Source organism: Hyperolius riggenbachi, chromosome 9 (genome assembly GCF_040937935.1).
Source record: "Hyperolius riggenbachi isolate aHypRig1 chromosome 9, aHypRig1.pri, whole genome shotgun sequence".
NCBI lineage: Eukaryota > Metazoa > Chordata > Amphibia > Anura > Hyperoliidae > Hyperolius > Hyperolius riggenbachi.
Window position 1 is genome coordinate 141,292,512 of NC_090654.1, and position 14,582 is coordinate 141,307,093.

Sequence of the window (14,582 nt, forward strand, 5' to 3'; positions counted from 1 at the left end):
TTGCTCTCCTGACCTTCCTTTTGCTCTCTGATTTGATACCTACGCATATCTGATTACTTGTTGCCAACCCTGCCTGTCCCTGGTTACTGTATCAGTCTTCTGTCTCTGTACCTTATTTGCTCGTGTGTTACCGACCTGGCCTGGCCGACCTCTCTTACTGTCTGCAGAGACTCCCAGTCTCTTAAAGGGACCTCTCTGCAATCCAGTCAGGGACTCCATCTCTTAGGTGTCCTTTGACTGCAGTAGAGTCTGATTCCCAACAGTCAGGGAATCACGGGCTCAATTACTGTCACACCAAACACTTACACTTTTGTCAGGTGTCCAGAGGTTAGTTCTGCAGATCACCAATACTCAGGTATATATCTGTATTCTTGGTGATACTGCAGATCACCAATAATCAGATTCTCTCTGTGTGCTGACACCGATCGTTACAGAGGGTAGGTTAGATTTAGCAATAGTAAAATATTGCAAAATAATACTTGTTCCCATTTGCTGATCAAAGTGCCTGTATTCAATGATCTCCAGCGTCAGTGAGATGCCAGTGGTCATTCACAAAGTGCAAGTTAAAACATACACACAACAGTTCCTGTGTACTGTACTTTATACATCATGGAGGGCGAGCCATGGTAAGGGAAAAATTCCAGAGTCCTGTGCAGCTACCCATATCCTGGTGAATGCCACTCCGCTGTGCCTACACAGTGCCCTGTGTACTCTGTCCTGCACTCTCCCCCAGCTGCCAGTTCTCACCTGCATGACGAAATCCAAACACCTATCACCGCTCAGCTCTCACCCTAGTAGCAGGATCACTTCCTGCACTTATGTAACCTCACGATTTAAGAAGAGATGCCTAGGAGGAGAGCTGAGCGGGGGTAGCAGGACGGATAATGGTGCACCACAGGGCAGGTGAGATAACAGCACTTTTCCATATGTGCAATACTCTGCACTTTTTATTTTATTATATAGTTTAATTCAGTAAATTCCAATGACTGACTGCACACTCCACTTTATTATTTAGAAAGAAAAAAACTCCACAGTGTGCATTACTAAAATCGCTTATAGCAATCACTCCACCAGGTGCAAGGAGTTGAAGGAACGTGTGTTGCACCAAGCACCTGGTGGATTGATGATTGCTGTAAGTTGTTGCAGTAATGCACTCTGTGGAGTTTGTTTTTATCTTCAGGGGTGTCAAACTCAATCACCTAAAGGAACAAAAGGAACAAAATCTAAACCATAGTCTAAGTTGTGAGCCAAAATTTTTATCAAGATTTAACATTTATTGAATAGGCTCCTCCCCCTTCTGCATAGTAGCGCAGTGGTGCAGTTTAATATTTACCTGCTACAGTACTGCTTCGAGTCTCCTCTGGTCTTCCTGACAGCCACACCCACTATGCTGCATACCTCAGGTTCCTGAGGTATGTCACATGATTAGGAAAAGGAGGTATACTGCTTAAGGTGGCCATACACTTATAGAACAGTTCCCGGCGAACTTCCAGTGGTCCGCGTTCGCCATCTAAGGCGAACTTTTCCAGAAGTTTGGTTCGCTCCCATAATGCACCATTAGGGTCAACTTTGACCCTCTACATCACAGTCAGCAGGCACATTGTAGCCAATCAGGCTACACTACCTCCTGGAGCCACTCCCCCCCCCCTTATAAAAGGCAGGCCGCGCCGGCCATTATACTCACTCGTGTACCTGCATTAATTAGAGAAGGGAAAGCTGCATCAGACTCTCTCATAGGGAAAGATTAGTTAGGCTCTTGTAGGCTTGTTAGCTTGCTCCTTGCTGATTCGTATTGCTAAAATAGCACCCCACAACAGCTCTTTTGAGAGCTAATCTTGTTCTTATGATCATTTTTTTTTGTGTGTGTCCCACTGACACTAGTGTTGCATAGACAGCCTTGCTAATTTATACTGTGTGTGTGCCACTGCCAGCCATGCCCAGCACATTCAGTGACTACCTGTGTGTGTGACAGGTTTACATTGTAATACTCATCACTGCATATACCTACCTGTTGTGTTGAGTGCATCCACCTCACCACTGCATATACCTACCTGTTGTGTTTAGAGATGGTCCGAACCTCCGATTTTCAGTTTGCAAAACCGGGTTCGCGAACTTCCACGAAAGGTTCGGTTCGCGCGAACTTTCGCAAACCGAAATAGACATCAATGGGGAGGCCAACTTTGAAAACTAGAAAAAATGATGCTGGCCCCGAAAAGTGATGGAAAAGATGTTTCAAGGGGTCTAACACCTGGAGGGGGGCATGGCGTAGTGGGATCCATGCCAAAAGTCCCGGGGAAAAATCTGGATTTGATGCAAAGCAGCGTTTTAAGGGCAGAAATCACATTGAATGCTAAATTGCAGGCCTTAAGTGCTTTAAAACATCTTGCATGTGTATACATCAATCAGGGAGTGTAATTAGAGTACTGCTTCACACTGACACACCAAACTCACTGTGTAACGCACCACAAACAGCTGTTTGTGTAGTGACGGCCGTTCTGGACTGGTGTGCACCTTGGCGAGAGTGCAGGCCGTGGCTGTTTTCAAACCCATATGGTTGCCGGGCTGTGGTAGCTCAATAATAGAACAACAGTGACTGTCCAGCTGATCAAGTTTGATCTGTCCACAATTAGAGATGGCCCAAACCTCCGATTTTCGGTTCGCGAACCGTGTTTGCAAACTTCCGCAAAAGTTTGGTTTGGGCAAACTTTCGCAAACCGCAATAGACTTCAATGGGGAGGTGAACTTAGAAAACTAGAAAAAATTATGCTGGCCACAGAAGTGATGGAAAAGATTTTTCATGGGGTCTAACACCTGGAGGGGGACATGGTGGAGTGGAATACATGCCAAAAGACCTGGGAAAAAAATCTGGATTTGCTGCAAAGCAGCGTTTTAAGGTCAGAAATCAAATTGAATAATAAATTGCAGGCTTAACTGCTTTCACACATCTTGCATGTGTAGACATCAATCAGGGAATATAATCCACTTCCTCCACCCCTCTCTCTCTGATTTTGTCTTCCAGGGATTTGTAGGCTGTCAAAAGTAAGCTCGCATACATTGGCCAGGAATCAAAACCAGGTCAACTGCTTGGAAGGCAGCTATGCTCACCACTATACCACCATCGGCCAGGAATCAAACCCAGGTCAACTAACATTACAGGCTGAAGCCAGCCATTTCACTCATCTCTTCAACTACAAGAAAGGCCCAGGAGTGGTCTTAGCTACCGTAATATCTATGTCACGGCAGGGTCCTTATTACACTTTCTCTTACAGGGCTATGGAAACCGTTTTGCCCATGCGATAAAGCAAGGTGCAAAAATGAAATCATGCCTAGCAGAGGAGGGTTTTAATCCATCAACCTCGCGGTTATGAGCCCAGCACTCTTCCGCTGCACCACTCTGCAGTCTGCTTACATTTGTATGCAATCTTCAAGTTTAAGAAGGGTACATTAGTTCCCTTCACAAAACACAAAAGGCAAGGCCGTCCCTGGGTGGGCTTGAACCACCAACCTTTCGGTTAACAGCCAAATGCACTAACCACTTGTGCCACAGAGACTGTGTGTAGGTAGTTGCTGCTAAATGGCTATCTGGGGTTCTCTTCGGACAACTGTTGAACACAAAAGGCAAGGCCGTCCCTGGGTGGGTTTCAACCACCAACCTTTCGGTTAATAGCCGAATGTGCTAACTAATTGCACCACAAGAAGTTTAACACCACTTTTTCCCACAACGAAGCATTCTGCATGCGGCAGCAGAGTGGTGCAGCGGAAGTGTACTGGGCCCATAACCCAGAGGTTGATGGATTGAAACCATCCTCTTCTAGGTGTACTTTGTTTTTTACACCTTGCTTTACCACATGGGCCAATTGGCGGCCATAGCCCCTTAAGAGAAAGTGTCATTAGGGCCTCGCTGTAACATAGATAGTAGTGTAACTATTTCAACTAATATACCCTTCTTAAACTTGAAGATAGTATACAAATGTAAGCAGAGTGGCGCAGCGGAAGTGTGCTGGGCCCATAACCCTGAAGTTGATGGATTGAAACCATCCCCTGCTAGGCATGATTTAATTTTTGCACCACGCTTTATCGCATGGGCATAGGCAGGCATGTACACGCACCAGAAAAATCAGTATAGCGGCCGCTGCTAGCAGCGGCCTAAAAAATTCAGGAATCCACCTGGAGTCCTGGACCCTGTTGGTGGTGGCGGAGAAGGCAAGCGGCCTGCAGGCAGAGATGCTGTGTGTGGGGACTGACTTAGTCTTGGGGCGGGATCCATGCCTCATTCATTTTGATAAAGGTGAGGTACTGAACACTTTTGTGACTTAAGCGACTTCTCTTCTCAGTGACAATGCCTCCAGCTGCGCTGAAGGTCCTTTCTGACAGGAGGCTTGAAGCAGGGCAAGACAGAAGTTGGATGGCAAATTGGGACAGTTCTGGCCACAGATCAAGCCTGTGCACCCAGTAGTCCAAGGGTTCATCGCTGCTCACAGTGTCTACATCCACACTTAAGGCCAGGTAGTCGGGTACCTGCCGGTCCAGGCGTTGGTGGAGGGTGGATCCAGAAGGGCTAAGGCGAGGCATTGGACTAAAGAATGTCCGTATGTCCAACATCACCATGAGATCGCTGGAGCGTCCTGTCCTTGCCTGCATGTACATGGGAGAAGGATTACTGGCAGTGGTACCTTTATTCCGTTGTGCTGTGACATCACCCTTAAACGCATTTTAAAGCATAGTTGTCAGCTTGTTCTGCAAGTGCTGCATCCTTTCTGCCTTCATGTGATTTGGAAATTTCTCTACCACTTAGTGTCTATACCGAGGGTCTAGTAGCGTGGCCACCCAGTACAGCTCATTCCCCTTGAGGTTTTTTTATATGGGGGTCCCTCAACAGGCTGGACAGCATGAAAGACGACATCTGCACCTAGTTTGATCCAGGTGTACTATCCTTCTCCTCTTGCTCTTCCTCAGTGACGTCAGCTAAGTCCTCCTCCTCCCCCCAGCCATGAACAATACCGTCGAGCAGCACAAGCCCCCTGCGATGTCTGCTGTGGTTGTTCTTCTGCTGCTGCCTCCTTCTCCTCCAAAGAAACACCTTCCTCATCATCCGAGTCTGACTCCTCTTCCCCACACGACTCTTCCTCCTCCTCCCCCCTCTGTGCTGCCGCAGGTGTTGAGGAAACATCTGGTTCTGATGTAAATTGCTCCCACAACTGTTCCTGCCGTAACTGTTCTTCTTCACACTCCTCCACAGCTTGATCCACCACTCTACGCACGGCACGCTCCAGGAAGTAAGCATACAGAATCAAGTCGCTGATGGTGCCTTCACTGCGAATCACCAGGTTGGTCACCTCCTCAAACGGCCGCATGAGCCTGCATGCATTTTACATCAGTGTCCAGTTTGGGGGCCAGAACATCCCCATCTCCCCAGACTGTGTCCTGCTACTGAAATTGTAGAGGTACTGGGTGATGGCTTTCTCCTGTTCTAGCAGGCGAGAGAACATGAGCAGGGTCGAATTCAAGCGAGTTGGGCTATCACAAATCAAGCATCTCACCGGCAAGTTGTTTCTCAGCTGAATGTCCGCAATGCGTGCCATGGCCGTGTAAGACCGTCTGAAATGCCCACACAACTTCCTGGCCTGCTTCAGGACGTCCTCTAAGCCTGGGTACTTTGACACAAATCTTTGAATGACTAGATTCAGCACATGTGTCATGCAGGGTACATGTGTCAGCTTTCCCAAATTCAAAGCGGAAAGGAGATTGCTGCCGTTGTCACACACCACGTTGCCGATCTCCAGCTGGTGCAGGGTCAGCCACTGATCCAAATGTTTGTTAAGAGCAGCCAGGAGAGCTGCTCCAGTGTGACTCTCTGCTTTGAGGCAAGACATGTCTAAGATGGCGTGACACCGTCATACCTGGCATGCAGCATAGGCCCTGGGGAGCTGGGGCTGTGTAGCTGGAGAGGAGATCGCGGCACCAGCCAAGGAGGAGGAGGATAACAAACTATCCTGAGCATAATAATCAATTAATATGTATAACCAAAGGTGATATCATACACTACAGCAAAAGAAAGGCACCTTGTTTGGTTAATAATGGCTACTTTGCCACTTGGTTCACAATTTTACCAATGAATAAGTATTCCCACACATAAACGTCATTTGAAAATGTGTAATCAAGTTTATTAGGGACATGTCCCTTTAAAAACAGTTTACAAAACAATATAATAAAATCCCTCTAAATGTCCTGCTTATAAGCAGACCCCCTGCTGCACAAGTATATGAAAGATATATATATATATATATATATATATATATATATATATATATATATATATATATATATATGCAAAAATTGGATATGCATAGAAATACAATTGTCAGTGGTACTATAATCAATTATGACCAGGGCCGGGCCGAGGCATAGGCTGGAGAGGCTCCAGCCTCAGGGCGCAGTGTAGGAGGGGGCGCACAATTCATTCAGCTGTCATTCCTAATTGTGTATGAAGCAGAAAGAAATAAGAAAAGGGGATACATAGCAGTGCCTGCAAGCCAGATAACTAGCTATTAAGGTGTTGGGGAGGTTGTGGGCCCTGTGGCCCTCTTAGTCTAATAGCAATCCGTGTGTGACAGCTGAGGTGTGAGGGATGGAGGGGCGCACTTTGGTGTCTCAGCCTTGGATGCTGGAGGACCTTGTCCCTGCTCTGATTATGACACAGGTTGATCTGAGATCCAAAGTGACTGCGTGCTGTAAACAATGTGCAAAAATAAATTAGTTGCTACTAACTCTAATCTCTGTGTCTATGTCTAACCTCACTGCGGAGGTATCCAATGCATGTGTCTAAGATTGCGAAAAAAGTGCCAAGTGCAATAAATATAGAAGAGAGATCTCATAGAAAATAGAAAGTGAAAAGAATCAGATGCCGAGACTCACCCGTGTGTGTGATGGCAGCAAGGAAGAGGGAAGGCCCTACGCGCTCGCAGCTCCGGCTGCTTCTGAGGAGGCTAAAGTCCAGAGGGAGGCATACCCCTAATAAACCCTTCCCCGTCACAGGTCACGTCATCAGTAAAGGAAGAGGAGGATGACGACAGCGAAGAGGATGTAGCAGGCGGTGGCAGGAGGCCTGCCTGCAAGCCGTGGAGGTGTCACAAAAGTTGTTCCGCTGTACAGCCACGTACTCCCTGCTTGCCATCGGTCTCCAGGTTGACCAAATGGGTTGTGTAAGTGCGTACGTACGAAAAGGGCGTCGGGAAAAAAGGGGGCGTGGTATAAACGATAAATGGAAATATCGTTTATAGAAATTATTGTGTAGAATTTCGTTTATAAATAGTGTTTTAAGAATTTATAAATCACTAAATAATGTGTATGAGATCGGCAATTCTTAAAACGTTAATCTTCCCTGTTTGTAAAGTGAAACTTATATTTTCGTTTATTAAAAACCCTCCCTGTACCTATCCCTAACCCCTAGACCCCCTGTTGGTGCCTAAACCTAAGACCCCCCTGTTGGTGCCTAAACCTAAGACCCCCCAGTTGGTGCCTAAACCTAAGACCCCCCTGTTGGTGCCTAAACCTAAGACCCCCCTGTTGGTGCCTAAACCTAAGACCCCCCTGTTGGTGCCTAAACCTAAGACCCCCCTGTTGGTGCCTAAACCTAAGACCCCCCTGTTGGTGCCTAAACCTAAGACCCCCCAGTTGGTGCCTAAACCTAAGACCCCCCAGTTGGTGCCTAAACCTAAGACCCCCCTGTTGGTGCCTAAACCTAAAACCCCCTATGGATAATAATATTTTACAGACATTAATAAATAAAAAATGTAAAGAAAAAAAATGTAAATTATTTTTTTGGGTGGATAATAATGTGTTAGAAATGGTTTAGAAATAGTGATTTATTATCTTCATAAACGTTATTCGTCACGGGCTCATTTTGTAAACTTAAATCATCACAAACATAGTTATAAATCCTTAAAAATCTCCGGGCGCCGTTATAAATCCTTAAAAATCTCCGGCGCCTTATTTTCCCCGTTCAGCGCCCATTAAACGATATTTATAATGGAAGTGAATGGGGCGCCCTTTTTGTCCACTTGTCTCATGCGCCCAAATCTACTGCTTCCTGTGTAAGTAATGTAGTGGCCCTGACTGTGCTTGGCAGACCAGGCATCCGTGGTCAGGTGGACCCTTGACCCAACACTGTGTTCCAGAGATGACACCACTTGCCTCTCCACTACACGGTGCAGTTTTGGAGAAAGCGGCAAAAGATTCTGCACCTGAAGGAGGAAGAGGAGAAGGAGGGTGGCTTTTCTTTTGTGTGCTGCTTTTCCCCTGGTGCTCTTCCCATTGCAGTTTGTGCCTTTTCTCCAGGTGCTTTTGTAAGGCACTTGTCCCTATCTTAGGGCCCTTTTCCACTAGAGTGATTGTGATTGCTGAATCGCAAAATCGCAAATCGCTAGTGATTTTTAAATCGCTAGAGTTGTTACTTTATCATAGAAATCCCGAGAAGTATTTTCCACTACAGTGATTCGATTTGGAAATCGCTAATCGCAAATCGCAATCGCTTGCTAGAGCGATTTTTACAATGATAATGCAATGCAAATGAAAATCACAAATCGCAATCGCATAACAGAATTAATGAAAAATCGCAATCGCAATCGCTGGCGTTTGTGATTTGTGATTGCGATTGCTAGTGGAAAAGGGCCCTTAGTGTTGGCCTTTCCACGGCTCAATTTTTGGAGGCAGAGAGAACAGATGGCATTGCTCCGATCTGAGGCAGACTGTAACGATCGGTGTCAGCACACAGAGAGAATCTGATTATTGGTGATCTGCAGTATCACCAAGAATACAGATTTATACCTGATTATTGATGATCTGCAGAATCACCAATAATACAAGTATAACTATCCTCTGGACACCTGATAAGTGTAAGTGTTTGGTGCAACAGTATATGAGCTGGGATCACCTGAGGAGCAGGTGACCCTAGACCGTATAATGAGTATCTCCTGGTAAGTTGGAGATACACAGAGAGTCAGTGATTCCCTGAACAGCTGTGAATCAGACTCTACTGCAGTCAAAGGACTCCTATGAGATTGAGTCCCTGACTGGATTGCAGAGAGGTCCCTTTAAGAGACAGGGGGTCCCTGCAGCTACTGGACACCCCACCGGGGGGGGGGGGGGGGGTGTCACAGGTAGAAGGGTCGGTCAGGCCGAGTCGGCAACACACGAGCAGATAAAGTACAGAGACAGAAGGCTAATTCGGTAACCAGGGACAGGCAGGGTTGGCAACAGGTAATCAGATATGCAAAGGTCCGAATCAGAGAGCAGAAGCAGAGTCAAGAGGGCAATAGGTCATAACAGATATCAAGCAGAGGCCTAGTCTAGAGTGTGAGGTCCGTGGTCTCAACACTCAGGGACTGATCTACAGAATAACACAGCAATGACACAGTATCCCTAATCTTGGGTGTGAGGTCCGTGGTCTCTACACCCTGGAACTGGTCTAAAGTATAACACAGCAATGACACAGTATTCCTTAGTCTTGGGTGTGAGGTCCGTGGTCTCAATACCCTGGGACTGATCTAAAGTATAACACAGTAATAACACAGTAATCTGGCTAAGTGTGAATTCCCAAGTCCACCTGGTTCTAACACACTGAAGGATCTGACTATGGTCTGAGTGCTAACACATAAGCATTCGCAACGGCAGACAACCAGCCACTGACAGACGAGAAGTATATATAGCAGAGCGCTCCTCAGCGCCGCCCAGTCCCATTCAACCAATCACCTACTTCGCTGGGATCAGCTGATCATCCTGATCAGCTGATCCCTCTCCTATTGGCATAAAGGGCCTGCCTGTTAGCGCGCGTGCGCGTGTAGCTCTCCATCTGTGTGCACTACTAGGCTCAGACAAACCAGACGCATGCCGCTGCGGAGGAACCGCCGGTCTGAACGCGGATTCAGCCGCCCCGCTGTCAGACCGCGCGGTGGTGTCTCCGCAATCCATTACAGTACAAAGAGGAGTGGACTCCGGACACTTCCCACCAGGCTTCCCAGGATGTAAGTCATGAAACTCCTTTTTTAATTCCTCCGCATGCATGCGGCAATCTGGCACCCAAGATCATTCCTCTATGCCATATCCTTTCCAGTGGACCAGATATTGCACAGAATTTTGCACTAAGCGAGAGTCCAGGATCTTTTCAATTTCATACTCTGGTTGGTCATCCACCAACACGGGGGGGGGGGGGGTGGGGGGGGGGCGTGGGGGGGAGGGATCCACGTGTACTGCTGGCTTCAAAAGAGACACATGGAATGACCTCACACCTCTCATACTTGCTGGGAGATCAATCACGTGAGTGACATTATTGATTTTCTTGGACACTGGAAATGGTCCTATAAATCTATGGCCCAGTTTGGGGGACAGTTGTTTCAAGGCCAAATGTCGAGTGGACACCCACACCAAATCTCCTGGAGAGAACTCCTACTCCACAGACCATCTTTTATCTGCCTGTCTCTTCTGGGTTTGGAAAGCTTTCCACAGATTCCTCTTAACCATTCCCCAAATCTCCTTTAGAGCCCTCTGCCAATCTTCCAGGGCTGGGAATGGTGTAGATGCGACCGGCAAAGGAGCAAACTTAGGTGGCCTTCCTGTCACTACCTGGAATGGGGAAAACCCAGAAGAGGAGCTTTTCAGGTTGTTGTGCGCAAATTCCGCAAACGGCAAAAACTTTACCCAATCGGATTGCGCATCTGCAACGTAACACCTGAGGAACTGCTCCAGGGATTGGTTAACTCTCTCGGTCTGGCCGTTGGTCTGTGGGTGGTAGCCTGATGAGAATGCAAGATCCATGTCCAACTGATGGCAGAAGGCTCTCCAAAACTTTGAAACAAATTGGACTTCCCGATCTGACACTACATTCTCTGGAATGCCATGCAGCCGGAAAATGTGCTGGATGAAGAGATCAGCCAATTCCTGGGCCCAGGGGAGTCCTTTCAAAGGGACAAAATGAGCCATCTTACTGAATCTGTCCACTACCACCCAAATGACCGTCTTGCCCTCAGACCGAGGGAGCTCAAGCACAAAATCCATGGAGACATGGGTCCATGGTTCACTTGGAACTGGCAAGGGCTGTAAGGTGCCAACAGGGTCTTGACGAGAGGGTTTACTCCTTGCACACACTGCACACTCTCTTACAAACTCCTTACAATCTGTTGCCAATGTAGGCCACCACGCACATCTGCCCAGTAAATCCTGAGTTCTGGTGGCCCCGGGATGACCAGCATTCTTGTGGGAATGGAACATTTGCAAGAGTTGTAACCGGAAAGGCAGTGGCACAAACATGACCCCATCAGGCTTCCCCTCTGGAACATCCTGTTGGTAGGGACTCAAAGTGGCTGTCCAATCCTTCCAGGTCTCAGTGGCTGCCAGAACTACCTTCTGAGGTAGAATGGTCTCAGGGACTTAGGGCTGTACTGTTTCAGGTTCAAAACACCTGGATAAGGCATCGGCTTTGATATTTTTACTACCAGGGGTATATGTAATTACAAATCTGAATCTTGCGAAGAACAGGGACCACCGGGCCTGGCAAGGGCTAAGTCTCTTAGCACATTCTATGTACTCCAGATTCTTTTGATCTGTATAAACTGTGATAGTGTGTTCTGCACCTTCTAGCCAGTGCCGCCATTCCTCAAAAGCTAATTTGATGGCCAAAAGCTCCCGGTTGCCTATGTCGTAGTTTTTCTCTGTGGGTGAAAATCTACGAGAAAAGTAGGCACATGGGTGGAGTTTGCCCTGCAAGCCTGACCTCTGAGACAATACAGCTCCTACCCCCACCTCGGAAGCATCAACTTCCACAATAAAGGGAAAGGTGACATGGACATGTCTCAATATAGGTGCTGAACAGAACAGTTTCCTTAGTGTGGAAAAAGCCACATGAGCCTCTGGTGACCAGTGATGAGTATCAGCCCCTTTTTTTGTGAGACTGGTGAGGGGCAAGATGATGGTAGAGTACCCCTTTATGAACCTTCTGTAGTAGTTGGCAAAGCCCAAAAATCTCTGGAGCGCCTTCAGTCCAATAGGCTGAGGCCACTCCAAGACAGCGGAAACCTTCCCTGGGTCCATTGAGAGACCAGAGGTGGAGATAATGTACCCCAAGAAGACAACCGAGGTTACTTCGAAGAGGCATTTCTCCAGTTTGGCATAAAGCAGATTCTGTCTTAATTTTTCTAGCACAAACTTAACATGCCTGCGGTGTTCAGAAAGATTGGACGAAAAGATCAGTATGTCGTCCAGATAGACTAAGACGAACTTCCCCAACACCTCTCTGAATACCTCGTTAATTAACTCCTGGAAGACAGCCGGAGCGTTACACAACCCGAAGGGCATCACTAGGTACTCGTAATGCCCGTCGGGTGTGTTAAAGGCTGTCTTCCATGCGTCACCATCTCTAATACGCACTAGATTGTATGCACCTCTCAGATCTAGCTTTGAGAAAATCTTGGCGTTGGTCACCTGCGTTAACAAATCATCAATTAAAGGTAAAGGGTAGCGATTTTTCACCGTGATCTTATTTAGGCCTCTATAATCAATGCAAGGGCGAAGGCCTCCATCTTTTTTATTTACAAAAAAGAATCCAGCCCCTGCTGGTGAACGGGAGGGACGGATGAACCCTTTAGCCAAGTTTTCTCTGATGTATTCCTGCATAGCTAGTTTCTCAGGCCCAGACAGATTATAGAGGTGACCCCTGGGAGGCATACAACCAGATCTCAAATCAATGGGACAATCGAAGGTATGGTGGGGGGGAAGTTTATCTGCCGACTTGGGACAGAAGACGTCAGCAAACTCTGCGTATTGTTTTGGCACACCTTCAACCTGAATGCTGGTATTACCCATGGTTACTTTGGCTAAGCAATGATGATAACAATGGGTTGACCAGCTCGTTAGCTGACCTGAAACCCAGTCTATCTGAGGGGAGTGAAGTTGTAACCAAGGCATGCCAAGAATGATGGTGGAGGTTGCCACACGCAAGACCAGAAATTGCAGATTCTCCTCATGCAGTACCCCAACACTGAACCTCAAATTCGGATACGGGACAGAGGATGTCTACTTTGCAGAGGAGAGTCATCTACAGCAGTGACCAAAATCGGTTGGTCCAATGGGAGTATAGGAATTCCCAATTTTTTTGCAAAGTTGTAATCTATAAAGTTAGCCGCTGAGCCAGAGTCAACGAAATCTTCAGTGGTAACAGTCTGACCCTTCCATGTGACAGAACATGGAAGGAGCAAACGATTGTTGTCTAGAGGTAAAGACTGCGCGCCTAGGGTATTACCTCTGACTACACCTAGGCGGCAGCTTTTCCCGACTTCTTGGGGCAATTCTGTACTCTATGGCCCTCCTCTGCACAGTATAAACACAGCTGTTCTGTTTTCCTGCGATTCCTCTCCATCCGTGTCAACTTGGACTGACCAATTTGCATTGGTTCTGGCTGAGGTGAGACGGGTGGAGGAGAGGCGTAAGAGACATATCTGACAACGTTCCTACCACGGGTTTGCTTCTGATACCGTAAACAGCGGTCAACCCATACTGCTAACGAGATTGCCTCATCAATAGTTTTTGGTTCAGGGTGTCCCAACATCAACTCTGAAACTGCGTCTGACAACCCTGATAAAAAACAATCTAACAGTGCAAAAGCCCCCCACCTAGCTGACACAGACCACTTTCTGAATTCAGCCGCATAGACTTCTACTGGATCCTTGCCTTGACGCAAGGTTTTTAGCTTCCGCTCAGCAGTAGAGGTAAAGTCCGGATCGTCATCAATTATGGCCATGGACGTAAAAAATGCCTCTACTGATGTCAGCACCTCATGCCCTGTCTGTAGGCTATATGCCCACGTTTGAGCATCTCCTGACAGCAGGGTCTTAATAAATATAATTCTCTGTGCCTCTGTTCCTGACAAGTTAGGTCTCAGTTCAAAATACGACATTATACGATTCTTAAAATTCTGAAAGTCAGATCTATGACCAGAAAACCTTTCGGGTACAGACATACGTAAGTCTGTAACTGGAGGAGATCGCACTGAATTTACAGCCGTCTGAAGGACCTGTAAGGACCCAGAAAAGGCAGAGATCTGGGCCTGCTGACCGTCCAGCACTCTGATGAAATTTTCCACCGAGGTGGTGAGTGTATCAAGATGGCTGTTAAGTGCGTCCATTTTGTTTTTCAGGTCTGCCGTTCTGTAACGATCGGTGTCAGCACACAGAGAGAATCTGATTATTGGTGATCTGCAGTATCACCAAGAATACAGATTTATACCTGATTATTGATGATCTGCAGAATCACCAATAATACAAGTATAACTAACCTCTGGACACCTGATAAGTGTAAGTGTTTGGTGTAACAGTATATGAGCCGGGATCACCTGAGGAGCAGGTGACCCTAGACCGTATAATGAGTATCTCTTGGTAGGTTGGAGATACACAGAGAGTCAGTGATTCCCTGAACAGCTGTGAATCAGACTCTACTACAGTCAAAGGACTCCTATGAGATTGAGTCCCTGACTGGGTTGCAGAGAGGTCCCTCTAAGAGACAGGGGGTCCCTGCAGCTACTGGATACCCCACCG